At 46.0% G+C, this 18,691-nt stretch overlaps 1 long non-coding RNA gene and 6 other non-coding genes across 7 annotated transcripts; 5 read left to right on the top strand and 2 right to left on the bottom strand.

The window, feature by feature from the left end:
- The first annotated feature begins 3,269 nt into the window (after positions 1-3,269).
- On the top strand, positions 3,270-3,352 carry Trnal-cag. The gene has a single exon. It is a non-coding gene; the product is annotated as a tRNA-Leu (tRNA).
- Positions 3,353-5,668: 2,316 nt separating this feature from the next.
- On the bottom strand, positions 5,669-5,742 carry Trnat-agu. Its single transcript has one exon. It is a non-coding gene; the product is annotated as a tRNA-Thr (tRNA).
- A 6,162-nt stretch (positions 5,743-11,904) lies between these two features.
- Trnar-acg lies at positions 11,905-11,977 on the top strand. Its single transcript has one exon. It is a non-coding gene; the product is annotated as a tRNA-Arg (tRNA).
- A 696-nt stretch (positions 11,978-12,673) lies between these two features.
- Trnav-cac lies at positions 12,674-12,746 on the top strand. The gene has a single exon. It is a non-coding gene; the product is annotated as a tRNA-Val (tRNA).
- A 157-nt stretch (positions 12,747-12,903) lies between these two features.
- LOC123454111 lies at positions 12,904-15,154 on the top strand. The gene is made up of 2 exons (XR_006633161.1): positions 12,904-12,979; positions 14,622-15,154. It is a non-coding gene; the product is annotated as an uncharacterized LOC123454111 (long non-coding RNA).
- Positions 15,155-18,094: 2,940 nt separating this feature from the next.
- Positions 18,095-18,225, bottom strand: LOC123454387. Its single transcript, XR_006633353.1, has one exon. It is a non-coding gene; the product is annotated as a small nucleolar RNA SNORA33 (small nucleolar RNA).
- Positions 18,226-18,480: 255 nt separating this feature from the next.
- On the top strand, positions 18,481-18,552 carry Trnaa-cgc. The gene has a single exon. It is a non-coding gene; the product is annotated as a tRNA-Ala (tRNA).
- The last annotated feature ends 139 nt before the right edge of the window (positions 18,553-18,691 follow it).

Genomic DNA, 18,691 nt, shown 5'->3' with positions numbered 1-18,691 from the left:
TCTTAGGAAACACCTAACTCACCCTCACCATCCATGGCCCAGGTCCAGCCACACCCCTGAGGAAGAATTTATCTGATGAACAGTGAGGCTCCCTGTCCAGCAGGCAGGACTGTGACCCAACCAGGAAGACATCAGTAGTTCTGGCTCTACTTCCAGGTCTCCTAAAAGGGGAATAATTGCTACCTTGCTTTTTTGTCTTTGTTTTTTCGAGGCAGGGTCTCACTCTAGTCCAGTCTTGGGGTGGCCTCGAACTCACTGTTGCTCTTCCTACCTCTGCCTCCCGAGTGCTGGGATTAAAGGTCTGTGCCAACACACCTGGCCAACACCTGCTTGTGAGTGAATAGGGAGGGTATTTAGGTCCATAAACCCACCACCAGACTAGCCAGGGGAAAAATCCATCAGGGAAGAAGCCCTGCCCTAGAGATAAATCACAATACCCATGAACTTCCCAGCCTCGAGCCACAGGGACACTGTATTGGTAAGTCACGGGTGTTCAGAATCAAGTGGAGAATCTATTAGACAAATCTTGTGGGCTTCCCCCAAGCCAAAAAAAAAAAAAAAAAAACCAACCTTGTTTCAAATTAACAAATTAAGGAGCGGGTCTCCATTGCTCCCTAAGGACCTATTGACAGTCAGTGATGGCCTGGGGAACAGCAGACATTTTCAACACTGGTGTAGCCACTGATAAATTGTGTTGGCTCTGGTAAATATTCCCCACCCATGCTCACGCAACCCTAATTAAACTCAGTGGGTATCTGTCTCTCTCTAACACACACATCCCAAATCAGAAAAGAGGCTAGATGAGAAGGGTTTCTGTGGAAGGCTGAGGGGAGAGGGTTCAAGAGAGGATAATGAAGGGAGTTTGATTATATATATATAATTGTCAATAAACCGGGTGTGGTAGTACATGCCTTTAATCCCAGCACTCAGGAGGAAGAGGCAGGAGGATCACTATGAGTTTGAGGCCACCCTAGGACTACATAGTGAATTCTAGGTTAGGCTGGGCTAGAGTGACCCTACCTTGAAAAACCAAGGAAAAGAAAAAAGAAGAATCTTGGTGTGGTGGCACATGCCTTTAATCCCAGCACTTGGGAGCAGAGAGGCCCCCATGACTTGAAGGCCACCCTAAGACTATATAGTGAAAAAAGAAAAAAACCAAGATACACCAGGATTGTGGGCATTTATGATGTACGAAATCATGATATGGTATATGTATATATTTTGGAAAAGCTAAGTTAATGACCACCTCTCTCACTCTCTCTCTCTCTCTCTCTCTCTCTCTCTCTCTCTCTCTGTTTGTGTGTGTGTGTGTGTGTGTGTTGGAGAATATTTAAGCACCTGACCCAGTCATGGTGGCCCACACCTTTATTCCCAGAACTGGGAAGGCTGAGGTAGCAGATCACCATGGGTTCCAGGTGAGCCTGGAATAGAGACCCTACCTCAAGAAACCAGAGAGAGAAGGATGAGGGAGGGACCCACTGAGTTTAATTAGGGTTGCTTGAGTAATTTTCAAGTATCTGACACATGACTGTTCATTAGCTTTAGATTCAGCAGGGTAGGTGGGGCTGGACATTGGCACCTCACATCCTCTGTAGATGTACGATGTAAGGGGGTGAGTGTGTAAGACCCCCAGAACGAGGACCCCACGCTCCACCCAGAAATGGCAACACCCCAAATCACTCATGAGTCACGGTCTTTGATGCAAACAGCAAGAGGATTTTTATTCCAAGCGCACTGGGGCCCACAGTCGTACACCACGCAGGGGTAGAGGACTGCAGAGCCCCGAATGCAGGAACGGGACAGCTTTTATATGATTTCTAATAAAGCCTGTGCATTGAAACCAATCATTTCTTAGCATCAGGAGCCCGCGCAGTGCAGGCCAGTCAGTTTATGCCACTCCATAGTTTCTAAGCCAATCATTTTAAATTACTTAAGCCCCCACTCCGTGGACCAATCAGTTTCCTATAACCTCAGTGGTCAGCATTTGCGTGGGCTCTTGGGTGGGGGTGACAAAGTGTAGTTAAGACAGGTTACTAGGGCTTATGGTGCGAGCAGTTTACAAAAGCCAGATAAGCTGTTTAATTACTCACTTCCCATCCTCAAGGGCCTGTCTTACGCCCTTTTACTTAGTTTTAGATCGAGGGCAGGCTCTAACACAATAAGAAGAGTGACTTTTTACTTACTTTCTAGCAGAGTAGGGCCTGGAATTTGAGGTATGCAGGGCCCCGCTAAAGCTCCTTTTGGAGTGTGATAGTATTTCTAGGATCCTGGCTTCTTGGGCCTTTCAAGTGCTGTTTTTCATCAGTTGAATTTACACATTGGGGGTGCTTTTAAAACAGCAGTTTCTAAACCAGACTTGGTGACTAAAGCCTGTGATCTCTCACTGAGTAAACCGAGGCAAGAGGATCACTACAAGTTCGAGGCCAACTTGGACCGTCACATAGTAAGACTGTCAGAAAACCCAGAACAGTAACCAAATTTATTTTAATAACGATAATAATAATTTTTTTTTTCCTTTCCTCCCTATCCTTGACAGCATTTTTTTTTTCTTGGCTAACTTTTTAAAAATTATTAATTTGCAGGGCTGGAGAGATGGCTCAGGAGTTAAGGTGCTTGCCTGCAAAGCTTAGCGACCCTCCTGCTCCATTCCCCAGTGCCTTCATAGAAACGAACGCACTAAGTGGCGCATGTGTCTGGATTTCGTTTGCAGTGGCTAAAGGCCCTGGTGCACCCATTCGTTTTTTCCCTCTCTCTCTTCCGCTCCCCCTTGTAAATAAAAACGTTTATTTGTAAGCACAAAGATAGAGTGACAATGTAATAATAATTTTTAAAAAGCAACTTCTGTTTCTAAGGTCCATAGCGCAAATATGACTTATCTAAGACCCCCTCCCCCCAGGACATGGGTGGTCACCATTTGCATCTGGAGCCCAGGTTCCTTCGGCTTCCGGCCAGCGACAATCCAGGACTCCGTTCTGGCTGCTGAAGCTAACTCTAGGGAGGCAGGTCGCGCCGGCTTTGACGCGTGTCTGGGGCAGCTTGGGTGGCTTTTGTTCCCGCCCGTGAGGCGTTTCGCGGCGTTGCGTCCGCCCGTCACCCACCAGGCTCAGGCGCCCAGGGCGGCTGCGCGCACCCAGCTCCCCCGCGCTGCACCTCCCGCTCCCGGGAAGCCGCCGCGCCAGAGCTGCAGCCCCGCCGCCGGCTCCGCGGGCCCCCGGGTCGACGGGACGTAGTGAAAGAATAGAGAACGAAGAGCAGCGGTATGCCAGCGAGTCAGGATGGCCGAGCGGTCTAAGGCGCTGCGTTCAGGTCGCAGTCTCCCCTGGAGGCGTGGGTTCGAATCCCACTCCTGACAAGTGGTTACTTTTTGCCATTTATGAATGTGTTCGTTCTATTTTGGTTCATACTCATTGAGAATAAGACCTTTTAATTTTTTTTTTTTCTTTGTTATTCTAGCTCTGGAATGAAAAGCATTCCATACCTGGAAAATAATTTCAAAAAAAATTTAATATTCTCTTCATATGTCAACTTAAATGAATGCCTTAACTCTTGTTAAGGTAATCACTGAACCACTCATGTCTGCAGGACACTCCCATATATCTATTAATCTATCACCTATGAATTTATTTATTTTTCAGAGGGAAATAGTCTAGTCTAGGCTGGCCTACAACTCACAACGGTCCTCTTGCCTCAGCCCCTGGAGTGCCAGGAGTCCAGGTGCGAGCTACCACACGGAGCTTTACATATTTATACATTCCTTTTCAACTCTTTCCTCTGCCTTATTCCAACTACTCAACCGTGCCCTTTACACACATGCACCCCGCTCTATGTTTGCTTTTGTAAAATATCATTGGTTTGGGTATATTTGCTTTTTTAAAATTCATTTTTAATTTACATTGTTGACACTGTCATAGATCGCATTCTATTTTGATTTATTTCTTTCACAGTATCCATTTGAGCTGTAGCTATATGCTGTGTGCCTATGTCGACCAATTGCTTCTAACCCTCCTTGGCGGGGTAGATGGCTCGGTGGTTAAAGACAGTTGCTTGAAAAATAAATAAATAAAAATTAAAAAAAATCACTTTCTTCTTACCAGGGATATTTGGAAGTAAAAACTAGGATGTAAGTCAGACCATGCAAGCACAGGCCAAGTGGTTCCCAGATGACCCAAGAACAAAAGTAAACATGGAGCTTATTAACACAGAGAAATCTATACAAATGATTATGAAAGAAAGTTCGTTCAGTGTGTGAACTGACCTTCCTCGAAGGTCATTGTGTTGAAAATTCTGCACAGTGAGTGATTATTACTGTGAATATGGCCGGGAGTGGTGGCGCACGCCTTTAATCCCAGCACTCCGGAGGCCAAGGAAGGAGGATCGCCCTAAGTTTGTGGCCCCCCGAGACTACATAGTGAATTCCAGGTCAGCCTGGGCTAGAGTGAGACGCTACCTGGAAAAACAAAACAAAACGAAAGATGGTTATTTATGCGTTCAGTGTCCATGAGGGAGCAGCTGAGGCCGGCTTCCAGAGAGGAGGAAGCGGTTGTATGGGTTGGTCCACTGGTACTCTGAGCCTGGAAAAGAGTTCATGGACAGAGAAAACTCATCACGAGAGGATATGTGTCATACATATATATATTAGTTAGTTGGTGGGGGTGTGGTGGGAAGATGAGCACACCTGCTCCCGATGGGAAGCGTCCAGTACCCAAGCGTTCTGAGTTGTCCTGCGGAACTTCTGGGCACTCTGTTCCCACAGACAGGACAGAAGAGCACGTCTTAACCCTTGATGCGACATGCCACACAAAATGACAAAATCGCTGCTACTGTTGGCAGCTGGATTTTGGGCAACGAATAGAGGGTAGGCCACTATGACAGTGGACTTCTATGTCCATGGTCCTTGGGGATTCCTGCCTACTGTTCTGGAGAAGGAGCCTCTGCCCCAGTCTTCAAGTGTGTTCTGTGCTGTGATGGACAGCCCGATGGATGTGCCGCCCTGTTCTCTGATGTTTATGGTGACAGACATTTGATGTCTCCTTTCCAAAAAGCTCTCAGTCCAACACAGTCTTCTAATGAATCTCACTTCGTTTTATATTCCTGCCTGCATTTTGCAGGCTGCTTGAATTGTCTGAGATACTGTAGAGTCCTCAGCAACAGTTTGATTAATCATTGCAGAAGTTGACTTCCGAAAGAGTGAGAGATAGAGAGAGAGAGAGATTAAATAAGTAAACAGGTTGTGAGAATATGTCCACTTGGGAATTCTTTGGGAAAGAAAATTGAATAAAGACCAAAAAAAGGAAATTGAATAATGACATCAAAAGCCATGAAGTTGTTGTAATTTAATTTTTTTTCCTTTATGCTTTCCCTGGTTCCTTTTCTATTTGCTGAATGAAAAAAGAAAGAGAGAAAGAGAGAGAAAGAAAATACTACATATGGGACAAAAAAAAAAGTAAGAACTCCAATTTGTTCTTAAAAAAAATAATAATAAATCAGCTTGAGCTGGAGTGAAACCGTACCTCAAAAAACAAAAACAAACAAAAAAGAAATAGATCCGTCTTACTTTCTTTTTGACGTGAGTGCATGCTTAAGATCTGTTTGAAACCCTTTGCTTAGGAAAATTACCTGTTAAATTACACGTGGAATGTATTGAAGGTCGGAAAACATACATAAAAAAAGGCCCCGCTGGGATTCGAACCCAGGATCTCCTGTTTACTAGACAGGCGCTTTAACCAGCTAAGCCACGGAGCCCACACGTTCGCCCTGCTTCAAATCAACAAAGAAGAGGAATGCCCATCGCTTTCGCGGCCGGTATCTGCCGGCGCCGGCTGAAGGGTGGCCCAGGCGCCCTCCCTCCCCGGACCCCAACAACGAATCTCGGGTTCGTCCCCCAAAGACCTCAGGCAACTGCCGGGCTACGAGCAAGCTGAACTCGGGCTCCGCGGAGCTGGCGGAGGAGGCGGGCGCAGCCGGGACGCAGGAGACCTCTCTAGAGGATCCGCTCGGAAGGGCGGGCGTTCTGCGGCGCACCCCGCCCTGTGAAGCGTGGCCTGGGAAGAGGGGCGCACGGAGACACCCGAAGACTTCCCGGGTGCTGGAGCACATGCACGTCAATCGATCTACGCATTCCCAGCCCCGAAACTTGATCCCCGAAAGAAGCCAGCGATCCTATTTCACGACTTCTAAATTTGACTGACATCTAAGATTCCAGTCCCCTAGCTTTGCTGCAAAACTAGTTTTCACCGCCCTGCTTCTTAAAGCACAAACACGCTTCCAAAGTCCACCCTTAAAAATAAACGTACGAAAGCCGGGCGTGGTGGCCCTGCAAGCATTCCGGAGGCAGAGGTAGGAGGATTGCCGTGAGTTCGAGGCCACCCTGAGACTGCAGAGTGAATTCCAGGTCAGCCTGGGCTTTGTAATTAACCTAGTCCTGGTTAATGAAGTGAAAAAGGCCAAAGCCGAAAGAAGGGGAGGAGTGCTTACAGTACTGTCTTGCAGACACGAAGCGGCCTTGATGTTCATGACCTCACAGTAGAAGCATACGGGGAAGGGTGTAATGAATACCATAGTAGAAAAGAGTCTAGTTGGAGAGAAGGGATTCACTGGAGCTGGTATTTGGGAAAGGGAAAAGAGAGGTTGGTGGGAGTGGATTATAACCATGGTATATTGCCTGTATGTATGGAGGTTGTCAATAAAAGGCTTGGCCAGGTGTGGTGGTGCATACCTTTAATCCTAGTAATGGAAAAGCAGAGATAGGAGGATCATCTTGAGACTACATAGTGAATTCCAGGTCAGCCTGGCCTAGAGTAAGACCCTACCTCTAAAAATCATCCCCCCCCCCCCCACACACACACACAAAGAAAGAGGCTTTTTCCTCCCAATCTGGCCAGTTCTCTGCTAATGTAAACCTAGTCCCCGGGGAGTACCACAAGCACAAGGGGATTTTACAAATGGCTGCCATGGGGTTGTGAAAGGAACTTTGCCAAGTGAAATCTACAGTTAAGCTCCGCTGTTCTGTTGAGGTCTGCTGTCCCTGCGGTCATGCTGGATTCAGCATTTCACTATGTGTAAGCCACGTCTGTGTCACACTATAAGACACTTACCCCCCTACTCAGGAGTCAGGGGACGGGACAGTGAAAGTCCACGTTGAGCAGCGGTGGTGGCATGACATCCGAAGGCTTGAAAGCAATGCAAACTCTCAAGCAGCCGGGTCACATTAGTACAGATTTGACTCAACTGTGGCAGATGCTAGACAACAGAATCAATCCTATTTTTGGGGGCCTTTCTCCCTTCCTTCCTTCCTTCCTTCCTTCCTTCCTTCCTTCCTTCCTTCCTTCCTTACTTCCTTACTTCCTTTCCTTTGTTCGTTCGTTTGTTTGTTTGTTTTGGTTTTGTTTTTCAAGGTAGGATCTCACTCTAGCTCAGACCTGACCTGGAATTCACTATGTAGTCTCAGGGTGGCCTCGAACTCATGGTGATCCTCCTACCTCTATGCCTGGCTCCAGAGCTGAATTTTTAAAAAGTATTTCTATTTATGTATTCAAGAAAGAGAGAGAATGAAAGAGAAAGAGAGAGAGAGAGTGGGCACAGCAAGGCCTCCTGTTGTTGTGTATGACCTCCAGACACATGTGCCACTTTCTGCGTCTGGCCCTAGTGGATACTGAGAAATTGAACCAGGCTGGCAGGCCACGGAAACAAGAACCTTTGACCACTCAGCCATGCCTCCAGTCCTCACTTTTTTTTTTTAAATACAGACAGGGTCTGGTATAGAGCAGACTAGTCTTGAATGTGCTGTGCGGTTGGACAACAAACCAGGAAAGGCCATGGAAACTTCCTACTGGTTCTGCTCCACACATCTGACAGTGATGTGTCCAGTGGCGGAAACGTAAGATCTCCCTGCTCCGTGGGAGCAAGATTAGAAGACCAGTGCACGGAGACCCAGAGGACCATGGCCCACCCTGCCTCAGGTGGCTAGGCTGCAGGACCTGCCTATTCAGTTAAACACTGATCCAGCTGCGCAGGGTTGTACGTGCCTGTAGTGCCACCAACTCAAACTGGCTGTACAACTTCCAGCCCTGTAAGCCGATTACTACTGTATTCTTCTACCAGTTCTGTCCCGGCCCACACCCCGCACCACAGACATATTCTGTTTCCCTGACTGATACAATCACTGAAGAAAGGACTGAAAAAAAAGACTGGACTTGTCAAAAAAAAGAAAAAAAAAGTACTTTGGACAATGGAACACACAGGAGCCATAGATAGTTACTGGGAAATTTTCAGTGCCAGGGTTGGGATACCTTCCAGTGAGTTGTTGGCCAGGGAGGTCCCTGATGCCCCCAAAACATCACGGGCCATTGCCGAGGTTCTGGGTTAGATCCTATTGCTGAAGACTCCACATACTTGGGCTACAAGGTCACTGAGAAATCCTGCTGGAACTGAGCTGAAAACCTCCTCCATGTAGGTAGACCAGCTGACAGAAAGCTGGGAAAAGCCATACAGCATGTAGTTCAATGAGAGAGAGAGAATTCACCAGTGAAGATACTCAACAGTGGACACTGCAAGCATTTGATTTGGCCAGCCAGGCCAAATGAGCCAGTGGGTACAATAGTGGCACGTCTGTTATGGGGAAAACTAGCTGCCCTCTAATTGGACTGGAGGCCTGCTTCATGGGAGGGAACACATCCCTGATACTGAAAACCTACAACATGGGTAGTCATGAGCCCCAGGGGTGTAACATCTGCTGGTGTCTGGCTAAAAGTATTTACTATATTTACTATGCTCACCTAACTGCCCTGGAAGCACTTGTCTTAATGATCATACCCATATATTAAGGTTACTCTCACTTTTGGTTGCAGAAGCTTCTCTTTTCAGATGGCAGTGACCTTGGGATGACTCAGACGGCATCATGGTGCAGAGAAGAAGTGACAGGAGCGCTCAGCACTGCAATATCTCTATCACACCTTCCAAAGCTCATGGTCCATTGCAGAAGAGGTGGCGGAAAGAATGTAAGAGCCAAAGGAAGGGTAGGACTCCTTACAACGTGCTCCTCCAGGCACAAAAAGGCCTGGATATCCATGACCTCACAGTGCCTGACACTACCTACACAAGACCATCATAAGAGGAGGAAAAGATGATGACATCAAAATAAAAGAGAGACTGATTGGGAGGGGGAGGGATATGATGGAGAGTGCAGTTTCAAAGGGGAAAGTGGAGGGAGGGAGGAATTACCATGGGATATTGTTTACAATCATGGAAGTTGTCAATAAAAATTAAATTAATTTACAAATAAAAAAAATCAAAACAAAAAAGTACACCCTATAGAAATATTTCTCCAGGGCTGGGGAGATCGGTTAGTGGTTAAAGGCATTTGCTTACAAAATGGCACATGTACCTGGAGTTTGTTTGCATCAGCAAGAGCCCTGGGGGGTCCACACCCCTCTCTCTCCTCCTCAAATAAATCGAAACAACTTTTTTAAATATTTTATTTATTTGTTTGTAAGCAAAGAAAAAGAGAGTGAGGAGAAGAGAAAGAATGAACAGCCAAGGCCTCTTGCCACTGCAAGTGACCTCCAGACACATGTGCCCCTTTGTGCATCTGGCTCTATGTGGGTACTGCCAAGCTGCTGTATTTTGCAAGCAAGCACCTGAACCAATGAGTCATGAACTTTCCTTCCTCCCTCCCTCCCTTCCTTCCTTCCTTCCTTCTCTCTCTCCCTCCCTCTCTCTCTCTCTCTCTCCCTTCCTTCCTCCCTCCCTCCCTCTCTCTCTCTCTCTTTCTTTCTTTCTTCTTTTTCTTTTCTTTTTACTTTTTAAGATAGAGTCTTACTTTAGCCCAGCCTGACCTGGAATTCATTATGTAGTCTCAGGGTGGCCATGAACTCACTGGCAATCCTTCTTCCTCTGGGATTAAAGCAGGAGCTCCCATGCCCTGCTAGGTCAGGAATTTTTTTTTTTTTTCCAAAAAGAAAGAAATATTCTTCTTAACAAGATAAAACTCTACCTTATGAAACTGGCTGAACAACTTGAGGCAGCCAAAGAAGGCCTTAAAAATTAGCAAAATGCTGGCTGTGGTGGTGCACACCTTTATTCCCAGCACTTGGGAGACAGAAGTAGGAAGATCTCTGTGAGTTCAAGAACAGCCTGAGACTACAGAGTGGGTTCCAGGTCATCTTGGGTTTGAGTGAGACCCTACTTCAAAAAATAACTTAATTAATTAATTAAAATGAGATAAAATAGGGCTGGAGAGATGGCTTAGCGGTTAAGGCCCAAGGCAAAGGACCCATGTTTGATTCCCAGGACCCACATAAACCAGATAGATGCACAAGGAGGTGCATGTGTCTGGTGTTCGTTTGTAGTGGCTGGAGTCCCTGGCGTGCCTATTCTCTCTCTCAAATAAATAAATAAAATTTATTTTTTCTCTTTTTTAATTTTTTTTTTTAAGGTAGGGTCTCACTCTGGCCCAGGCTGACATGGAATTCACTCAGGGTGGCCTCAAACTCATGGCGATCCTCCTACCTCTGCCTCCCAAGTACTGGGATTAAAGGTGTGCGGTAGCACACCCAGCAATAAACAAAATTTAAAAATAAGTAAATAAAATAAAAATCAACAATAATAATAGCAAAATAAAAGAAGATTTTTGTAGATAAAGACAGTCTCCATCCATACAGGAGATAGGGGATCTCGTTCATAGAAAGCTGGCCTTGAGCTTGCTATACAGGTGCAGAACGACCTCTTGTGTCTACCTCCCGAATCCCGGGATTCAGAAGCATGCTGTTACCTTTATCTCTCTCTTTTTTCCGAGGTAGGGTCTCACTCTAGCCCAGGCTGACCTGGAATTCACTATGGAGTCTTAAACTGACCTAAACCCACGGTAATACTCCTACCTCGGGCTCCTAAATGCTGGGATTAAAGGAGTGCACCACCATGCTTGGCACCTTTATCTCTCTCTCTTTTTTTTTTTTTTGGTTTTTCGAGGTAGGGCCTCACTCTGGTCCAGGCTGACCTGAATTAACTCTGTCATCTCAGGGTGACCTTGAACTCATGGCAATCCTCCTACCTCTGCCTCCCGAGTGCTGGGATTAAAGGCGTGCGCCACCACGCCCGGCTCACCTTTATCTCTTGAAAACATATTTCAACGTAATTTTTTGAAACCTTATATTTTTATCTTTTCCCTTTTCATTGTATACTATTACTCTGAGATGTCTAGGGTGTGTGTGGCACACACCTCATGAGCAGACCTATTTTATTGTCCGAGGAGAAAGCCCTAAATCTCTTTCAATGCTTATCCATTTTGTAAATATGTGCCTGACACATACACACAAATATCTATATATGTTAGTGTGCATATTCGTTGTGTGTGTATTAGTAAGGGTTGTGGAAACTTTATGACTGAAAACGAATGTTTTTTTTTTCTAATCTCAACATGTATAGTTTCAACACCAGGCTGTATTACTACTGTTTACTAACCCTTGATTTATTTATAGTGCCTGGGTACAACCATGACTTTTCAGGAATATGGAGAGGCAAGAGAAAACATCAAGCCACCCTGTAGCAAGTTCCACTTTCCCTTCCTTTCCTCTCTTCCCTAGACCCCTCTCCTTGTTTTATCATTTTTCCTCCAGGCCTTACCACAGTTATTTGACTTAGCGTTTGACTAGCTGGCTCAGCACTGCCATGCCATTTTCGCGAAGGCACTGGTTGCGTCTGTGTTGTGCGGTCTTTTTTCTCCGGAGCCTGCAGCAGGACTGGCCGGACGCATGCATGCCTGAGCCGAGAGGCGACGGAGGATTGGGGCGGCATCAACAGGCCAAACCGGCATTGCAACCTTAAGTTCTGTACAGCCGGGGAGGCGAGGACGGGCCTAACTGCCTGGATCCTTATGAAAACACCCCCACCAGGCCAGCACGCATGTGTGGGCCAGTGGCGCAATGGATAACGCGTCTGACTACGGATCAGAAGATTCCAGGTTCGACTCCTGGCTGGCTCGGAAAGCACGCTTCGCTTTTGCTTACTTCTTGCATTGTCTACTTAATTAAGAAAATTGTCTGAACAGAAGCACCACACTTTTGACCACAGCGAAAACTTATCATTCATTCCTTTCTTTTATTGTCTTTTTTTTTTTTTGCAAGCTCTCACTCTAACCCTGGCTGATGCCTGAGATTAAAGGCGTGCGCACCCAAGCCGGCTTCTGTTCTTTTTTTTTTTTTTTTTTTTGTGGAAACAAGTCTCACTAGGTGATCCAGACTGGCCAGGATGGACCTCACTCATATATATCGCCCAGGTTGCCCTAAATCGCAGTAATCCTCCTGCCTCAGCCTCCCATGAGAGGCTCATCACATCAGCAGGCTCAAATTATAAGTACCGCGCGCTAACCGATTGCCCTTACTGGAGCTCCAACAGGCTCAGATTAAAGTCATGATTAAAAAAAAAAGAATCATACCTAAAATTATACAGAAGATCAAGCATTTATGAAAAATTACAGCAACGTCTCTGTTTTATCTCTTTTCCCATTCATCCCACTTTATAGAATAAAATAAGAAGTTTCTCTGTCTATTTCTCTCTCTCTCAAATTAATTAATTAATTAAAGAAAAGAAGAATTTGACTTTAGTCCAGTGGTTCCGGCGCGCAGAGGGCGCGTAAGGCCCTGAGAACTAGCGCGGCGCTCACCCCGGTCCCTAACGCGTTTCCGTAGTGTAGTGGTTATCACGTTCGCCTCACACGCGAAAGGTCCCCGGTTCGAAACCGGGCGGAAACAGTGCGGTTCTTTTCACTTTTCATACTCTCCAGGTTTTCCACGCCCTTTTCCTGGCCTGCCAGCCGGAGCCCGAGCCGTTCGCGGCGGATCCGCGGCCGCCCGGAGTTTGGGTGCAGAGCGCGGAACCTTCGGCGTCGTGCGCGCGCGCCAGGGTCAGGGCGGACGGAAGCGCATCCTTGTGGCCCACTTCCGGTGGTGTCCGGACCGCGGGCTGCGCCGCCCGCCGCCCTCAGGTAGGCGCCTTGGGGGCGCGTGTCCGCGATCGCCTGGGTCTCCACCGAGCCCCGGGGACCCACGGGGAGCGGAATCCTGACACGGCAGGGGTGTCGCACTCGTAGGCTTCCCCGCGGCCGCTGCGGGCCCCGCAGGCATTTGCGAAGGCGGGGCCTGGCCTGGACGAGGTCGGCCCTGGGCTGTTCCTTAGGCCCGAGGCTTCCCTAACGTTGACCTGCTTTCCGACATCAAAATGAAAAATAGCAGCCTTTCCTCCCGCGCTTGGCAGAGGGGTGGCTGTGAGTTCGAGGCCAGCCTTAGCTATGTAGTCTCTTCAAAAACAACAACTAGGGGAAGATCTTCAAGAAAATGACCAATGGTGTCCTGACCTGAAAGGGTTTCCAGGGTTGGTTAAGGTGACAAGGATGTGTCTTCCATCCTTCTCTGATGTCAGTGGACATAGCCCACTTTCTGTTTAACCATTGATAGAATAAATAAGAATTTGGCTTCAAGAAATCAAAACAGAAAAGAGACTAGTTGGAAAGAAGGGTTTCAATGGAAGGGCGATTTTGGAGGAGAAAAAGTGAGGGTGGTGGGAGGTGATTATGATCATGGTATATTATCTATATATATATATGAAGGTTGTCAATAGAAAGTTAGAAAAAAAAAATGCTGCCTTCCGGTTTGAATTCCGAGGCCAACCCCGTGAGTGATCCTTTAGCTGATGGGTGACAGTTTGGAAGCCTTTCTTCAGGCAGGAGCAGTCCCCGCCTTTTAGACACACACTCTCTCTGCCTTTTCTTCTTTAGCCTTACCTTCCTTATCTTTCTCCCTTAACCCCAAACGGAAGCTTACGCTATGTAATGCTTTGGAAGATGGAGAGTGGCTGGCATCATGTGATGGTAGTAAGTTGCATCTTGCATATGAAGTTTCGTTTCATTCTCTCCTCCCTGAACCTGGGGTTAATTACCTTCCAAGTCTCCCTTTCTGACCCCAGGACAGTCTCCATACGTCCGAGCATCCTGGGAAGAAAGCATGCTGGCAGGAGGGGCTCACCGCTGTGGTGGTGGCAGTGTTTTCGCCGCCCAGGACCTGGAGGTGGCATACTTTACTTTGTGCCAACCGTTTTTGTTTTTGATTTTGGAGGTAGGATTTCACTGTAGCTCAGGCTGACCTGGAATTCACTATGCAGTCTCAGGGTGGCCTAGAACTTGTGGCGATCCTCCTACCTCTGCCTCCCGAGTGCTGGGATTAAAGTTGTGTGCCACTGCGCCGTCTTTTTTGTGTGTGTGTGAGGATTAGAAATAATTTATTCAAGGTGAGATCAGTAAAAGTATATACTTTTGTAAACTTTTATTATAAGTTTAGCAGTCTGAATACATAGGTGTTCATATTTTATATATTTCAAGTAGTATCCTCTGCAGCCCACTCAAGTTATATGTTCAATGAGCACCTGAGATGCATAGGCCCTGTTCATAATTCTTTTCTTTCTCAATTTTTATTAACATTTTCCATGATTATAAAAAGTATCCCATGGTAATACCCTCCCCCCATCTTTTTAATATACACAAATTATTGACTGTAGTATAATTTGTTTTCTTTTTCACTTCTTAGTGTATCCGTATTATCTTTTATGGTTGACATATTTTATGTCTTGTTAAGGAACTGTTTCCAGAAGCAGTGTGAGAAAGACAGTCACCTGCCAGGCACGATTGCCGCCATGCCCAAGAGAAAGGCCAAAAGAGATGAAGCCAAAGGACACAAATCGGAGGTGAAGCGTGAACCACAGAGGAGGTCGGCAAGGCTATCTGCCAAGCCTGCCCCCCCAAAACGAGAGTCCCAGCCTAAAAAGTCCCCGGCAAAGAAGGGAAGGAAGCTGTCCAAAGGAAGAAAGGGGAAGGCAGCTGCTGGCAATGCTGGGGACAGAGGTGCCTCTACAGTCTCGTTACAGATGGTGGAGGGCACTGAAGATGCCAAATGATGTGTGCCCTGTGTTTGGTAGCCATGCACTTTTAGACTGCTGCTTAGAAACCTCTCTTCTTCAAGGTCATAAAAATGTAGGCTCGTGTTTCTTTTAAAGGTTTTGTAATTAGTACACAGGGTGCCTTGTTGCTGTCTGTTGTGGAAAAGTAAGACACCACTGAGTGTCTCAGAAGCTGGCTTGAAATGAGCAAAAAAGGGATTTTTCTATCCTGGTTTTTGAAGTTTATTCTAGGCACTAACCACTGTGTTAGCCACTATGGCAGAGCAGCCCAAGAGTAGAAGAGCAGCACTTCAGACCTGTGTGCCAAACGTGGCTGTGGCAGCCTGGAAACCAGCTCTGTCAAATGACAGAGGTTAGCAGTGACATCAAGAAGGGCCACTCACGTTTCTAATCCCAGCACTTGGGAGGCAGAGTTAGGAGGATCGCCATGAGTTGAGGCCACCCTGAAACTATTTTGAGTTCCAGGTCAGCCTGGGCTCAAGTGAGACCCTACCTCAAAAAACAACAAACAAACAAAAAGGTGCCTTTCATCCTGTGACTTGTCCTGTTGAGAGTCCTGCAAGGTTCAGGAATCCAGACAAGAAGAGGAGACAGGTGGGGGGATTGATGAGTGTTGTAGGACAGAGAAGGGCTGTGGGAGTGGTCCAGGACTATAATCTTAGCCCTTGGGGTACTGATGCAGGAGGATCAAGAGTTCAAGGTCAGACAGGATGTGACATAGTGAATTGGAGGCCTGCCTGGACTATGTGAGATCCTGTCTCACAAAAACACAAACCAACAAAAGGAAAAATGGACTGGTTAGAGGGTGTCATGAATGCTGAACAAAGATGCTTGTTCATTATTCATGGTAGCAGCAATAGTCAGGTTCTCATCTGTGCTCTGCAGCCCCAGTTCCCAGTCCCAGAGGGTAACACCACTGGGACTTCATGAGCTTGCACATGCAGCAGAATGTGTTTTGGAAGAGGAATGCCATTGCTCTGAGGACACTTTCTTTCTTTCTTTTTTTTTTTTTTTTTTTTTTTGGTTTTTCGAGGTAGGGTCTCACTTTAGCTCAGGCTGACCTGGAATTCACTATGGAGTATCAGGGTGGCCTCGAACTCATGGCAGTCCTCCTACCTCTGCTTCCTGAGTGCTGGGATTAAAGGTGTGTGCCACCATGCCCGGCTTTTTTTTTAAATTAAAACAATTTTTTATTGACAACTTCCATAATTGTAAACAATATCCCATGGTAATTCCCTCCCAACCCCCACTTTCCCCTTCGAAACTTCACTCTCCATCATATCCCCTCCCCCTTTCAATAAGTCTCCCTTTTATTTTGATATCATGATCTTTTCTTCTTTTTTTATGATGGTCTTTTGTAGACACTGTGAAGTCATGGATATCCAGGCCATTTTGTGTCTGGAGGAGCACATCATAAGGAGTCCTACCCTTCCTTTGGCTCTTCTATTCTTTCTGTCACATCTTCCACAATGGACCCTGAGCCTTGGAAGGTGTGATAGAGATATTTCAGAGCTGAGCATTCCTCTGTCACTTCTCAGCACCATGGTGCCTTCTGAGTCATCCCAAGGTCACTGCCATCTTAAAAGAGAAGGCTTTCTAACCTAAAGTGAGAGTAGTGTTAATATATGGGTATGAACATTAAGAGACGTGCTTCCAAGGCAGTTTGGTGAGCACAGTACATACTTTTAGTCAGACAGAAGCAGACATTATACCCCTAGGGCTCATGACTACCCGTATTGTAAATTTTCAGAATCAGGGATGTACCTCTTTTTTTTTTTTGTTTTTTGAGGTAGGGTCCCTTCCTAGCCCAGGCTGACCTGGAATTCATTTGGTAGCCTTAGGGTGGCCTTGAACTCATAATGATTCTCCTACCTCTGCCTCCTGAGTGCTATCTGAGGACATTTTCTAAGACTAGTAGCTATGCGATTATGTAACAGCAAGCCACAAGAGCACATGAAACACGTGGAGAATTGTCTTCTGACAATGTTCTCTGCAGCATTTTAGGTGGCTGGAGGGGTCCAGACTGTTCTAGACTAGTAGATATACAGATCAAGAAAATGGGGGAGCGTCCACATCAAGCCAGATGCACAACGTGGCACATGCAGCTGGAGTTTGCAGCAGCTGGAGGCATTGGAGCACCCGTGCTTTCTTCTGTCTGTCTCCTCTCTCTGTCTCTCCCTCTGCTTGCAAATAAATAAATAAACATTAAAAAGAAAGAAAATGGGGAAGAATGGAAAAATCATGTCTGTTATTTCAGTCCATTTCTACATAATGGAGATATATATAGTGTAGATGCTATACTGTGGTATACTGTGCATATATGTCCTGTATATGTATAGTGCATATGCACATACCCACACATGTATACATATAAATAGTATTATACATTATAATATACAGAATTCAGTCTAGTCATGACCAAACAGAATGCTCATGTTCAGTGGTTTGATGTCACAGATCAGTATCTTAAATAATCTAAATTTGGGCCCAAACAGAACATTAAAAAAAAAAAAAGTCAAACAAACTGGGACCCCTGGCTGTTTTCTGTGAGGAGCGATCAGATCTGCTTTTCCTCAACACACTCTGCACCTGAATATGAAACCGGGACAGAAGAGCTGTTCAGGGCGGTGATGTTGGCTTCAGCTGCTCTTGAAAAAATAAATAAGGAAAAGAAATCAAGGTTTTATTTATTTTTGTTTTAAAATTTTATAAACGTTTTGCTGACAAGCTTCATCCCTACGCACGATATACCATAACCACAACTCCTTCCTGCCACCCTCCCTTTTCCTCCTCTCCTGTCCCTTTTCATTGAAGAAACTGAATTTTTTTTTTCATGAAATTTATTAACTTTTTCAAGTTTCATTAATCTCGGAACAAGTTACATTAAAAACGTTTTTTTCCAGGGCTGGAGAGATGACTTAGCGGTTAAGGCCTTTGCCTGCAAAGCCAAAGGACCCACTTTCGCCAGCTGCACAAGAAGGAGCACGCATCTGAAGTTCCTTTGCAGTAGCTGGAGGCCCTGGCACGCCCATTCCCCCCGCCCCCCGCCCGTGCCTCTTTCTCTCTCTCAAATAAATAAATAAATAAAATATATTAAAATGTTTTTTCACAGTAACTTTTTAATCAGGTCTTATGGAAACGCTTCCACGTGTACTGTGGCCATTTTGAGGGACGTAATGACCTCAGCTGTCCTTAAGGCTGATAAACTGGCATCTCTATTGCCAGCTGTTTCTGAAGTTCTGCGAAAACACACTGAGAGAAGTAGAATTAATTGGCTGGCTTGTGAACAGGTTTTTAAAAGTCCCACCATCCTTTTCTAGTCTTCAGAGTTCCACGTGATTGTATTTGACAAGTATCCCAAGGGTTAAAAATATTGCTTTACTTGGAAATACCGCAAGCTAACCACTTCGGGCATTCTGTTGTTTAAATAAGGAAAGAGCGCTTTAATTTCAACGTCCTTCTAATCTTCGATTAAAAAAAAATAATAATCATTTTCAAAGAACTGGGGATAGCCGCAAAGACTTGAACCAAGCAACTGGGGATGTAGCTCAGTGGTAGAGCGCATGCTTCGCATGTATGAGGCCCCGGGTTCGATCCCCGGCATCTCCAGGTGTGTTTTTGCCATTGCAGACCCAATAGATTTGTTTTCTCCCCAAATCTTGCACCCTCGTTTGCTCTGGCAGTGTTTTAGCTTTTGTGGACAGAAGTGTCAATAACGCAGCAGGGAACACAGGACTGATTCGAGCAG

The sequence above is a fragment of the Jaculus jaculus genome, chromosome 13, assembly GCF_020740685.1.
Source record: "Jaculus jaculus isolate mJacJac1 chromosome 13, mJacJac1.mat.Y.cur, whole genome shotgun sequence".
NCBI lineage: Eukaryota > Metazoa > Chordata > Mammalia > Rodentia > Dipodidae > Jaculus > Jaculus jaculus.
Note: the sequence above shows the minus strand (reverse complement) of the source record. Positions and strands in the feature narration are given on the sequence as shown.